This window comes from Rhipicephalus microplus, chromosome 6 (assembly GCF_043290135.1).
Source record: "Rhipicephalus microplus isolate Deutch F79 chromosome 6, USDA_Rmic, whole genome shotgun sequence".
NCBI lineage: Eukaryota > Metazoa > Arthropoda > Arachnida > Ixodida > Ixodidae > Rhipicephalus > Rhipicephalus microplus.
The window spans coordinates 162,267,255-162,282,045 of NC_134705.1; positions in this window are offsets into that span (position 1 = coordinate 162,267,255).

Below are 14,791 nucleotides of genomic sequence, written 5' to 3' on the forward strand. Positions count from 1 at the left end.
GAGCGTCAAGGGCTTATAGCCAGCTTGGGTGCTTCCAAACAATTACAAATGGTTCAGTCACAATTCATTGTGATCAGCCGTGACACCAATTTATGTGCTGGGTATTTTGAAACTGTACTGGTATTAGTTGCCCCAAAGGAGTTTTCAATGGGTTCGATAAATAATGGTCTTCCAGCTTTCGCTGTACATAACTGTGTTGTGCTTTCTGCGCAGGTCTGGCGTTTTTTTTTTCTCCTTTCGTAATGCGACAAATATTTTGCCGATTTGTGGAGCCTTGAAGTGCGCATTGATTTCCCATAGTGCCTGCTGGATCTATACACATTTTTTTGCCACTCGAATAGCTTTCATTCTGTGATCTGACAGCGCAGACACAGGTTGCGAACATCCACACGTTGAAGCAATCTCCTGTTTCCTTTACTCGCTTAAAAACACGTCTGCAATAAACGCTGCGGCCAGACCGCACGCCACGGACCGACAATCCGGGTAAGAATACTTTCAGTACATAGGCGATGTTAATCGAGACCTGGGAGACTGTTTTTTCTATATAGCGTTGTTCGCATCGATTCATGCGTCTTATAAAGGCTGGTGCACCCCGGCAACTAGCAGTGGTCGCGCGACCATTTGCGACTGGTCGCAAACAGTCGCGAACGGTCGCAAAGCGACTGCTTTGGCTAGTCGCTTCCTGACCGATTTTTCAGTCGTGTGACTGCAGTTGCAAAGCTGCTGAAACCAATCAGCGATTTGTTTTGTTTTTCATTTTTTTTTCATTGCGCTGACCTTCTGCCGCCAGATACAAACGAGTACGTTCCTCTGGGTCTGTAGCAACATGGTCACCGTGGAATACTTTGCTTGGAGATGGCAGGGTGCAGCAGTTCGAGCAAAGTGTCGAATTCACGTGGCGGCATTCCCAAGAAGCTAAACACCGTCAAAGTAAAGAGAAAATAAATCTTTCCCCGCGTATTCAGACTCGTTTTTTGTCTTGAACTTGACTTGTCACCGCTTTCAATGCAGCGCGTTTGGAACGCGTTCGTGCTTCATGCCTTCGCAACGCCTTAAGACACCGCGTTCGAGACGCGTTTGTGCTGCATTTGAGACTGTGGCAAGTCAAGATAAATTCAAGAGCGTTTCTGAATACGCTACGACTCTATAAAATACTCCTAGTCGTCTCAGCGCAGCTCGGGAGATGTAGCCGGCTTGCATGGCCGGCCAACTCCCGCGAGCAGAAGGATGGTCACACCCAATACCGGCTTTTTAAATGCGAAGCATTTTTAGATGCGGAGCATCTAATACTCGAGGCTTGTAGTGCGGCGCCGTCCGCAAGCTTCCTCCTCCTTCTTCCACCATCTGTGCATCCCTTCCTCCTCTACACACCGCGCGTGCTTCACTCCTCCACCATCTGTGCACCCTTCCTCCTCTACACACCGCGTGCGCTTCTCCTCTTCACGAACATTCGCTAGCGTTATAATGTAGCGCGCATGCGCCGTCACGCTTCGAGAACATTGGCATCTGACGCGCGCGCATGCGCCGTCGCGCTTCGAGAACATCGGCAGCTGACGCGCGCGCATGAGCCGTTGCGCTTCTCCCCCTTCTCGAACATTCGACAGCTGACAGTGCATGCGCCGTCGCGCTGTATATATACTCAAGGTCGGCGCTCGCTCGCTCAGTTGCCGCCCGTCGGTTGGTTTGTACGGCGCGTCGACGCCCAAGGTCGCGGAGAAATGAATTCCAACGAATCCACAAACACAATGATCGACGTCCCTTCGACCAGCGCCGCCTTTTCGCATACGTGTGTACGTGTTCACTCATTTAACACCCCCTCCTACGACCACGTTAACCAATTTAGCCATCGACCCAAGTAAGTCGCAATTTAACACCCCATTTCACGACCACGTTAACCAATTTAGCCATCGACCCAAGTAAGTCGCACTTTAACACCCCGTTAACCAATTATATGCTCCGCATCCTCCTCAGTGTTCCCCCGAGGGAAGCTGCGGGCAATTTTTTTAGCGAACTTCGGCGACATTGAGCGTATCAATCTATCTAGCCGCCTAGGAATTTAGCTCTCTTGGCCGTTTCGATAATGGTATTAATACCAATATTGGTATGGCATAACATGACTGTATGAAGAACATATTTTACTAGTCATAACATTGAAATCATGAAATGTATGTCATGAGTGTCATGATTTACATTTCATGGTCTTGCAGCTCTTGCAGTGGTTTCGTTCACATGACATGTTGCAAAACAGGTATGGTATGACACGATTGCATGGTGAACACAAGCGACAGACCCTAACATGAAAATCATGGCATGCGTGTCATGTAACAACATGACTACATGACATGGTCATGATGCGCTCGCGTCCGTTTCGCTAGCTTCACTTGTACCGAATTTTGTATTACGGGACGTGAATCGATGACGAAGGTATGATACTGGTGCAAACATGATAAACATGAGACGCGTGTCATGTAACAACAAGACTACATGCTATGCTCATGATGCGCTCACGACCGTTTCGCTAGCTTCCCATATGCCAAATTTAACATTACGTAACGTCAATGGAAGACGAAGGTACGTTACTGGTGGAAACATGGTAATCACGAGATGCGTGTCATGTGAGAACATGACTACATGCCACAATCAAGGCGCCAATACATTTCGACGCGGTGCACGTCCTCGCCGGCGTTCATTTCGTTGCGTCACGCCACGCCACGCGCCGGTCCTGCCATATACTCGCAGGCGCGCACCGCGTTGCTTTGACGCATGCGCCTTTCAGCGCTTCCGGCGTCCCCCGTCACGAAAAGAGGTAGACGCAGTGTTGTCTGGGTAACGCATCGGCGCGAAATGCAGCATGTCGCATTTCGCGCCGGTTGCCGTCGGGCGTCGCTGACGGACGCTGGTCACGCCTGGCGTCAGACTACAGAGTGCTCGCGTTTTGCTAACGTAGCTTCACTGTGCCCAGTGGGCGCGCACGTCAACACTACACTGGAGTATATTGGACCCTTCATGATGCGCTCGCTGCCGTTTCGCTAGCTACAGATACACCAAATTTGGTGTTACGTGACGTCAATCTCTTGTTCAGTTTAATTACGATACCTACCACCCTTTCATTAATGCTATAGTATTCCTCTATGTTGCCCGCTATGTTTTTGTGAATTAGGAACCCCGCTCCTGTCTGCCAAGCCCCGATAGAATAGGACGTGCCCATTCTGTAGCATCGTATAGGCCTCATCTGTCCTCCTAACCTCACTGAACCCTATTATATCCCATTGAACACCCTCTAGCTCCTCGAATAGTACAGCTAGACTTCCCTCACTAGATAAGTTTCCAGCGTTAAAGGTTGCCAAGTTCAGGTTCCAATGGCGGCCTGTCCGAATCCAGAGATTCTTAGCACCCTCTGCTGCGTTGCAGATCTGACCGCCGCCGTGGTCAGTTGCTTCGCAGCTGCTGGTGACTGAGGGCCGTGAGTTAATTGACGTATGCATGTGGGAGGTAGTGGCCAGATACTGCACCAGCGTGGCCAATGCATCTCTGGTGATTGAGTGCGTTACCGGCGCTGGTTACTGGTGAGGCCGCACGCCAGGCCTCTTAATTCAAGTAAAATTAATTTGCAGAAAACGAAAGTAATGTACAACAACCTCAGAAAAGAGCAGCGCTTCGAGATAGGTAATGGTGCAATTAAAGTTGTAAAATACTATGAATAGTTAGTTAGTATAACTATTCGCATTTAAAATGCTTAGATACGTAATTCTCAAGGCCGTAGTGTTTATTATGCTGCGCTGACAATGTGACGCTTCGCAAGGAAAGATAGGTGCTTCGTACTCTTTGATAAGACAATAGAGTGCTGCCACCTACCCGTGTCTCTGCGTTCTACAGGTGGCTTCGTATTGCAATATTACTGCGACCCGGGGCTCATGTCTTACGCAGCGCCCCCAGGATCTCAATCAACGATCTTCTCTCGCCGCGCATCAAATAAACGTTTTATTCTTCTCTCTGCAGGCAGAAGACTTTCGTATTTCGACGACATTTGTAGCTATACACACAGATACGCGGCTATTTTTTACCCATGGCATACAGAGCACGAAGTAGCACTCGACCACATCTGCCAGCGCCACCCCCATTTCTGATCAAGGTGGTGCCCCCCCCCCCCCCTTAAAAAATCTGCCTACGTCCTATCCCAGAGGAGGGAGGGTTGGAGGCATGTGAGCAGCAGCCACCCCCCTTCCCCTCCAATACTCTAAGGAGGGGCAAGCCACCCTCCATACCTCTACTTAGTCGGAACGTCTTTGTCACTGCGTAATGTTCACCTCTGATGTGTACATTCCAAGCGCACCTATAGACAAAGTCAATTCTGAGCCGACCCACTCAATCTCTCACACTCATATCGAGCCGTAAGTCCAAGTAAGTCCGGGTGAGTAATAAATAATATAATGAATTTAAGTTCGCGTGAGTGCGATTTAGCAACATTTTGGTGAGTCTGAGTTCGGGTGAATCCGGTGGAGGGAAACATGGATGAATCTGAGTCCGACCGAGCCCTAAAGGCTAACTGTATTTCATGAATCTGAGGGAGCTCCACATCTCTTTTTCTTTCTGCTAACCTATGATCCCAAGAACTGTTTACTACCCTCCTTTATCCATGGAAAGTCGGTGGCCAAAAGCAGGCTTTATTTTCATCTTTGCATGTATGACAAAGCTTGCATTCGTTCGTACTAAATAAGAGGCCGCACGGGGTGGGGGAGAGAGTCGATGCAGCAGGACTCCTCTCTGCCTCCCTTGTTGGAGAGAAACCCTGCGCAATAGACTCTTCTTTTTTTGTTGTTGTTGGAGAAAAACCCTGTGCAAGCTTATGCTTAAGACCAACTCAGACCTTGGTTCACAGAATGCAAAAAAAAAAAAAACTGTTCTCAATTCATGTCATTGCAAGTTGCAAGTAGCACATTACGGGCAAGCCAATTGCGTGGTAAACACGATAAATTTTCAGGTTGGCCAACACTAATAGTTAGCATTACAGTGCGAACGTTCGCACGCAGAAATCGAAATGACTCTTGACATGCACCGATTTCGTTCCCAGTCAGCCGAACACGGCGGAGGAAATAATTTTCAATTCTCGTCACTTTTTGACTGTAGCGTGGGGGCTCTATTCTTGCAATACGATTGACCCAATGATTGGCCGTCTCCTTTTCCTCCAATGAATCCAATGCGCTAAGAAAGAAACCAAAGGAGGAGGCTAGGACGTGCGAACGTCCTGTCCTCTTTCCGTGGTCCCTGTTTTATCAGCGCATTGGCTTCACTGAACGTAACTAACCAACTGGCCCACCGCCCACCTACATCGGCTTCCGACTAAATTCTAGAGGTAGCGAACATATTTTCGCACCTTGCCATGGCATCTGTTGCTGAATGACGACGTGAAAGGGTATCATGGTAAAAGTGGACTGAAGGGGGTTTGTAGGTTTTCATCGCCACTCCGCTCCCCCCCCCCCCCCCTTAAGTACTCTAGAGAGTGCGGGGGGAGGGGGTGGTTTGTAGGGTAGAGATACTAGCGCTAGCTAGTATTTCTACTAATACACCATTTGCTTTGAACCTCCGAAATGACCCGAGTGAAGCCCCCAAATTTATCTTTCCTAAGAACACTTGTTTACTGAAAACACACACACACAAGTATATATATATATATATATATATATCTATATATATATATATATATATATATATATATATATATATATATATATATATATATATATATATATATATATATATATATATATATATATATGAGATCTAACAGACAATAATGCCAAGGAAAGTATAGGGGAAGTTATTAGGCCCATTGTAATGTAAGTGAGAAGAAAGAAAAGTGGGTGAAAAGGTAACTTGCCGTGGCCAGGATCCGAACCTGCGACCTTCGAATAACGTTATTCGAATAGCGTTATTCGAAGGTCGCAGGTTTGGATCCTGCTTGTGCACGGCAAGTTATCTTTTCACCCACTTTTCTTTCTTCTCATTTACATTACAATGGGCCTAATAACTTCCCCTATACTTTCCTTGGCGTTATTGTCTGTTAGATCTCATTAATATTGTGTAAACATGAAAAACGAGCCCTTAAGTATACACTTGTTTCTTCTATTCATTAACGAGGGCCTCGTACTGTCAGACTTGGTGCCTTTAGGTTGTATACGAGGGACTATCGGTCAATTGCCAGTTAGTAATAAGTTCATGTGCTACGTGACGCCTAACAGGCTCATAAAGAGTGTGCCACACTCGCCGCCATGGCTACTAGTGGCGCTGACTGACACTCCTACGTTTAAATTGACATAGATACCCAATAAAGTGGCTAGGGGGATAGCTGTCGTGGTAGCTCAGTGGTAGAGCATCGAACGCGTTATTCGAAGGTCGCAGGTTCGGATCCTGCCCACGGCAAGTTATCTTTTCACCCACTTTTCTTCCTTCTCATTTACATTACAATGAGCCTAATAACTTCCCTTATACTTTCTTTGGCATTATTGTCCGTTAGATCTCATTAATATTGTGTAAACACGAAAAACAAGCCTTTAAGTATTCACTTGTCTTTACTATATATATATATATATATATATATATATATATATATATATATATAAACTTTGAGAGTAGTGCAACATTAAAGACAAAGGAGTTATTTTTTTATTTAATCCCTACAGTTTCGGCCAAATAATAAATAAATAAATAAATTGTTATGGTGTTTATTAGCCGGCACACAGCGAGTCTACACATTGGCGACAGTAACGGCCAAGCACGGGGGCTCTGCGCGAGCGGCGTTCTTTTTGGGCAGACCCACTAGAAAGCACTTAAGAGTTCGACCCATTTCAGTGTTCGGCGGCTTCTCTACAATTACCCCGGGGTCGAAGAGGAAGCCGCCTGGCGACCTAACAGCTTCTCACTACGAGCAAGTCATAGTAAGCCTTCAGGCGCTCCACGTTGACTATGTCGCACCCGCGGCGGCGCATGTCCGAATATTGTTCATTTGGCTCGATAAGATACTTGACCGGAGATGTGCGCTCGATCACACGGTAGGGACCTTCGTATTTTGGTAGTAGTTTGGAAGAAAGGCCAGCTACAGAGGTCGGGATCGAGAGCCATACAAGGGAACCAGGAAGGAACGTGGGCTCAGAAGTGGCAGAGCCATCACGAATACTGTTCTGCCGCTCTTGCTCATGCGTCGTAAAGGTCTTGGCAAGCTCGCGACATTCTTCAGCAAGCCTGGCGGTCTCGGAAATAGGTGTGCACTCAGATGGATCCGGCGTGTACGGGAGTATCGTGTCGATGGTGTGTGACGGGTGCCTTCCGTACAGCAAGAAGAAAGGTGAAAAACCAGTCGTGCTCTGAGGGGCGGTGTTGTAGGCGTAGGTGACGAAAGGCACTATGGTATCCCAATTCGTGTGGTTGGCGGCGACGTACATCGATAGCATGTCGCCGAGGGTGCGGTTAAAGCGTTCGGTCAGACCATTCGTCTGCGGGTGGTATGCAGTAGTTTTGCGGTGGACAGAATGGCACTCAGTGAGAATGGCTTCGACAACTTCTGACAAGAAGACACGGCCTCGATCGCTGAGAAGCTCCTGGGGTGGACCGTGGCGCAGTATAAATCGATGTAGTAGGAAGGACGCAACATCACGCGCAGTAGCCGCAGGGAGAGTGGCGGTTTCGGCGTATCGCGTTAAATGATCTACGGCGACGATGGCCCAGCGGTTGCCAGTAGACATCAGAGAGAGTGGTCCATACAAATCGATACCTATGCGCCCAAACGGACGGTCTGGGCAAGGTAGCGGTTGCAGACCGGCTGGTGACATGTGTGTGGACGGTTTGCGGCGTTGGCAAGCGAGACAGGAGCGAACGAACTGCTGGACGCAGCGGTACATCCCGCGCCAGAAGTAGCGTTGTCTAATGCGATGGTAGGTTTTGAATACCCCAGAGTGCGCGCACTGTGGATCAGAATGGAAGGATTCACATATCTCCGACCGCAGACTGCGGGGTATCACGAGTAGCCACTGCCGCCCATCGGCGTCGTAATTGCGTCGGTGTAGGAGGCCGTCACGAATGGCGAAATGGTGAGCTCGACGACGCAAGGCACGCGTGGATGGCGTTGCGGACGGATCAGAGAGCAAGTCGATCAGTTGGGCGATCCAATTATCCTTTCGCTGTTCGGTAGCGATGATGTCAACATCAATGGCAGAAACAGCAACCGAGGATACTGAGCAGAGCACGTCAGCTTCGGGCAGAGGGGAGCGCGAGAGGGAGTCAGCGTCAGCATGCTGGCGTCCGTTGCGGTAGAGCACGCGGATGTCGTAGTCTTGTAAATGAAGATCCCAACGGGCGAGGCGGCCCGAGGGATCCTTCAATGATGACAGCCAGCATAGTGCATGATGGTCGGTGACGACATCGAATGGGCGACGATACAAATAAGGTTGAAACTTTGTAAGAGCCCAGACGATCGCCAGGCACTCTTTTTCCGTGACGGTGTAGTTTGCCTCGGCTCTCGTGAGCGTGCGGCTTGCATATATATGCCACAACATAATCAGGGAACCCGGGTTTGCGCTGCGCCAGGACAGCGCCGAGGCCTACACTACTGGCGTCCGTGTGCACTTCTGTTGGGGCCGTAGGGTCGTAGTGGCGGAGAATGGGAGGAGACGTCAACAAGTGGCGGAGCTTCAAGAACGCGTTGTCGCACTCTGACGACCACGAATCGAGGGGCCCGTTACTTCCAAGGAGCTTCGTCAGTGGTGATATAATCGTGGCGAAGTTTCGTATGAAGCGTCGGAAGTATGAGCACAGGCCCACGAAACTACGCAGTTCATTGACGGACGCAGGTTTTGGGAATTCGGCCACGGCCCGAAGCTTGGCTGGGTCAGGAAGAATGCCATCCTTGGACACGACGTACCCTAGGATGTTTATTTGGCGTGCTGCAAAGCGGCACTTCTTCAGATTTAGTTGCAAGCCGGCGTTGCTCACACGTGCGAAAACTTCTTTTAGGCGTTGGAGATGGGTGGAGAAACAACAACGAAGACAACAGCGAAGACAACAACGTCATCGAGGTAACACAAGCACGTGTGCCACTTCAAGTTGCCCAGAACAGTGTCCATCATGCGCTCAAATGTCGCAGGTGCATTACACAGACCAAACGGCATGACGTTGAATTCGTACAAGCCTTCGGGTGTGATGAAGGCAGTCTTCGGTCGAGCGTCATCAGCCAGGGGTACTTGCCAGTACCCCGAGCGCAGATCGAGAGGAGAAAAAAATTGGGCTCCGTGAAGGCTGTCAATTGCGTCGTCGATGCGCGGCAGTGGGTAGACATCCTTGCGAGTGATCTTATTGAGCCGTCTGTAGTCCACACAGAACCGCACAGAACCATCTTTCTTCGCAACAAGAACAACAGGAGGCGCCCATGGACTGTCCGAGGGCCGAATGACGTCGCGTCGGAGCATATCGTCAAACTGCTCGTTAATTTCCCGGCGTTCAGCATGCGACACGCGGTATGGACGTTGCCGTAATGGTGGATGGGCACCAGTGTCAATACGATGCGTAACAGTGGACGCGCGACCGATAGAACTTCGCCCGACATCGAAAGAAGAATGGTATTCTTGCAACAGGTCTAGAAACTGGGAACGCTGTACTGACGTAAGGTTGTCATCAATGAATGGGCCAAATACATCAGGAGATGATGGGTCAGAAGTAGAAATAGCACTGATATGGTACGTGAATCGGGACAACGGGCGTCTTCGGGTACGTCCAGGACTTGTGCGTCGTCGACTGGTTCCACTCTGCCGAGACATTCCCCTCGAACCAAGGTAACAGTGTACGAGGATGGGTTGGTCACGAAAATAGCGGCGTTGCCCTGGGTGATTTGCACGGTCGCGAAAGGTACTAGCAACCCTTTCCTCCTGGAAGCACGGTAGGATGGTGAAACGAGTGCAATTGTGTCGGAGAGACCGGTGCAGTAGACCGATACACCCATCGTCGAGCTTGGAGGCACTATAGTATCGTCTTTCACAAGGATCTTGCTCAGTGTCGAGGGACCGTCTTCTGGCGTCAAATGCGAGAAGGGCGAGAGTTCAATTTCGGCGGCGGCACAATGAATGACGGCGTCGTTGCGGGAGAGAAAATCCCATCCCAGGATGACGTCATGGGAGCATGCAGGAATGATGATGAATTGGGCGACATACAGAACGTTCTGAACGACAACGCGAGCTGTGCAGCCTGCTGTAGGATTAATACGATGTGAGCTAGCGGTACGAAGGGACAGTCCAGAAATCGGCGTCGTCACTTTTCGAAGCAAGCGGCAAAGGTTTTCGCTCATAACTGATACCGCAGCTCCAGTGTCAATAAGAGCAGATGCATGAACACCGTCCACAAGCACGTCAATGACATTAGATGGGCGGCTCTGAGGGCTTTCACAATGCGATAGCGTCGCAGTCCTTGCCTCTGGGACTGCGACGACTAGTTTCCTCGCTCATGAGCAGAAGAACTTGGCCGCATTGGGGACAGAGACCGACGTCGTGGAGACGGCGACCTTCGAGCAGACGGACCTGGGCGAGACGACAGTGGCACAGACGGCAGTTCGTCGTTATACGAACGGCTAAGGTGGCCAGCGACAGGAGAAGAAATGGGAGCCGGCTGTAGTCGAGAGCAATAACGGGCTACGTGACCGGCGTAACCGCAAGCAAATCAGATGGGCCGGTTGTCGGGTGTGCGCCATCGGTTTGCCGGGGTGGGTCTCGCCCGCAACGGTGGCTGGAAAGGCTGCATGGTGGGCTGAAAATGGGGCTGAGGGGTTGCGCCAACATACGCAGCCGGCATACCCGCTGCAAAGGACGGAGGTCGTGCGGCAGCTTCGGCGTAAGTCAGCGGTACAGGCGCTTGAACGACTGGAGGCGGCCTTGCGACCACTTGGGCGTAACTTGGGGGCGCAGGGGCCGGGAGTTGTTGTGGGTGGTACGCAGGCATGACCTCCGCCATTTTCTTCTCAATCGCTCGGCGGATGGGTGGAAGAATGGTAGTGGACGATTGTTGAGCAGGCGGTGGGTGGGCAAAGGGCAGGAGAGAGAACTGCCGCGTGATTTCCTCACGTATGAAGGACTTGAGATCTGCCAGCAGTGCCGCCTGATCACAGCTCGCCTCCAAGTCTGCAAGCCCTGCATCTCGTGGTGTGAAGCGACGGGTCATCGAACGCTGCCGGCGGAGCTCCTCGTAGCTCTGGCACAACGTGATGACCTCAGCTACTGTGCCTGGGTTTTTGGCAAGCAGCATCGTGAAGGCATCATCGTCAATGCCCTTCATGACGTTCTGGATCTTGTCTGATTCGGACATGTTGTCGTTGGATTTCTTGCACAGGTCCAGGACATCTTCAATGTAACTGGTGAATGATTCACCGGCCTGCTGAGCGCGTTCGCGTAAGCGCTGCTCGGCTTGCAGCTTGTGAACGGCAGGGCGGCCAAAAACGTTGGTGATAGCAGTCTTGAAACCGGACCAGGTTGCAAACTCGGACACGTAGTTGGTGTACCACAAACTTGCAACGCCCGCAAGGTAGAACACCAAGTTTGTCAACTTGCCGTCCTGGTCCCATTTGTTGGGGATGCTCACGCGCTCGTAAATGGCGAGCCAGTCCTCCACGTCAATGCCATCGGCGCCCGTGAAGATGGGTAGATCGCGGATCCTGGGGACACCGGGACAAGGGGGTGGCATTTGAGGAGGCGTTTGCTGAGAGGCGTCGTGGGACATGGTAGATTGCAGCGTACGTGAGCGTAGTTCCAACGGCATCGAAGGGGATCGTAGCACTCTCCACCAATTTGTTATGGCGTTTATTAGCCGGCACACAGCGAGTCTACACATTGGCGACAGTAACGGCCAAGCACGGGGGCTCTGCGCGAGCGGCGTTCTTTTTGGGCAGACCCACTAGAAAGCACTTAAGAGTTCGACCCATTTCAGTGTTCGGCGGCTTCTCTACAAAATAAATAAATCTTTTGTTTCCTATATTTCACTGCTCTCGAAATCGAAGTTTATAATTTTTATTATTACGATAGCCAGAATAAGCTGTGTTCAGCTATATATATATATATATATATATATATATATATATATATATATATATATATATATATATATATATATATATATATATATATATATATATATATATATATATATATATGCACTCTTACATTACACCAAAAGAAGCTGCAGGAAGTCACTGGGGGCCCAACAATTTTCATAAAAACGCTATCGAAACAGCCATTAACAAAGCCTGAAATGGCCAAATGGCCTCGTTGTATCAAAGTACTTGTGCGGAAAAAAAAAGGAGGGCATGTGTGCCTGTTTGTCGCATGTATGCTCTATGACGCGTTCGCCTGCGTCCTTGTCTGCCGTTCTTCGGCACTCGGCAGCGCTGCCTTCGTCATCCACTGTGCGGCCGCGGTTTTTCGTGGGTTTTTCTGTGCTCTATTGCGAGCTCTGTGGACTAGTGCGGTAGTGCAGAAGTCATTGTGAACGTGGCAGCAATTTTGTGGGTTTTCATCGCTACGAAAGGTACACGAGCGACTAGAGGCGTGCGCGGGGTTCCCGTCAAGGCGACCGAAGGTTTGTTTATCGCAGTGCCCCCCCTCCCTATTATGTCAATGTAAGGAGCAGACTTCGCCCCCCCCCCTCCCTTGTATTATGTCTCTAGGAAGAGGGAGCCCACGCAAAGTTGTTCCTCTAGGTCATTCGTTTTTTTTTATGTCTACCGACTATATATGTTCAGGGCTTGACGCCGAGTTCACACGATACACTCGCGGCAGGCTGGTAATTCGTAGCCCACGTGCTTTGCCACGAATAGATTGGTAGAATAATTGATTGATTGATATGTTGGGTTTAACGTACCAAAACCACCATATGATTATGAGACCCGCCGTAGAGGAGGGCTCTGGAGATTTCGACCACCTGGGTTTCTTTAACGTGCGACCAAATGTGAGCACACGGGCCCACAACATTTCCGCCTCCATCGTAAATGCAGCTGCCGCAGCCGGGATTCGATCCCGCGACCTGCGGGTCAGCAGCCGAGTACTTTAGCCACTAGACCACCGCGGCGGAGCTGCTTTGCCACGGCGTGAAGTGCTTGTTCGGCCGTTCTCTCGGGCTTTGTCTGTCGAGAAGAGCGTATACATATACCCCATATTTTAGCTCAGTAAGGGTTATCATGTGCAATATGTGTAGCCGCGTTCGCGGATAGCTGTTGTGTACAGTAAGCCATGTATACACAGACGGGTTTCACAATTAAAGGGAACACTTTGTGGTCACCATGTCCGGATCTCACTATTTGATGGAGGCATAGTGGCTTAGATATGCATAAGACGACTGCTGGTTGATTGTTGCGATTCCCTTTGATAGGCTATAGTGTCGTGCATGAAAATTGTTTCTACGTATATGCCTGCATGCAGTATGAGGCCTGCAATATGACAGGTGCTCATCAGATTGTTCCCTTTAACATTGAACTGTACTGTACATACTCCACTTTGTGCTCAGATTTGGGTGCACGTTAAAGAACCCCAGGTGGTCGAAATTTCCGGAGCCCTCCACTACGGCGTCTCTCATAATCATATGGTGGTTTTGGGACGTTAAGCCCCACATGTAAATCAAATCATACCCCGCTTGATTCGCAGCGTACAAGCACAAGCAAACAACGGTGACAGACGGTGACAGCAAACGAAAGTGACCGCGAAAGACGCTGCCGATGCTTGCCGTTTTCTTCCTTATACATGTGTGAGGTCGCACATCGCTTACTTCTGATGACCAGCCGATAGGCCATAACATTGTTTTTCACTATTCTGCAAATGCATTTCCCATTGACGTTCGCAGCAACATGTGTGCAATCGCGGCCTCCTTTTGGTTATGCGACGCTGCCGTAGCAGCAACGGCCCAAGAGAGCAGGTGGGAATAGTTATGTTGAGTCGAGCGCATAAACGTGAACGTTGACAGAACTGGAAACTGCCGAGGCTGTTTTAATTGAAGGGCGGATTGCGCGTGTAGTGAAGAGTAATATATTTATTTAAAAGGCCCCTGCTGAACAACCTCTCAAGATGCGAAGTACCAGCGAATTGTTTGGCGTTTTCCGTCTTCGCGATGTCCGCAGGCTGTTAACGTGACCCCACGAAGAGACAACTTCTCGATCGCACCATGTACGAAGGATATACGATAGCGAATTTTCTAGCTTTGCTTTCCAGTCGCACGCATGTTCCGCATTATCTTGCATTAGCGTGATCAACTGATTTTACTTCCTTTGGTGTGTTCTCAGCTGCGTAGGAGAGGGATATAATAATAATAATAATAATAATAATAATAATAATAATAATAATAATAATAATAATAATAATAATAATAATAATAATAATAATAATAATAATACCATGATATGATTATGAGAAACGCCGTAGTGGAGGGTTTTGGAAATATAGACCATTGGGTGTTCTTTAACGTGCAGCTATGCCATTTCGCCTCCACCCAAATGTATGCAACCACCGCGGCCGGTATCGGCTCCGTGACCTACGAATAAGCGGTCGAGCATTTTAGCCTCTAATCCACCGCGGCGCGGACAGCGTAGGGAGGAGATAACAGCGTGTATCCGAGTGGCGTGGAATAACTGATAGGCGCTCAACGCTCCGCGTTGATGTTGTCCACGTGTTTCACGAGGAAACAATTCGTGAGGAAGAGATAGCGTCTGTAAAAGAGAGAGCGGTGGAGAGAAAGAAGTTACTCTGTTTTTTTGGACTCGGAGTTGTTTATCGGC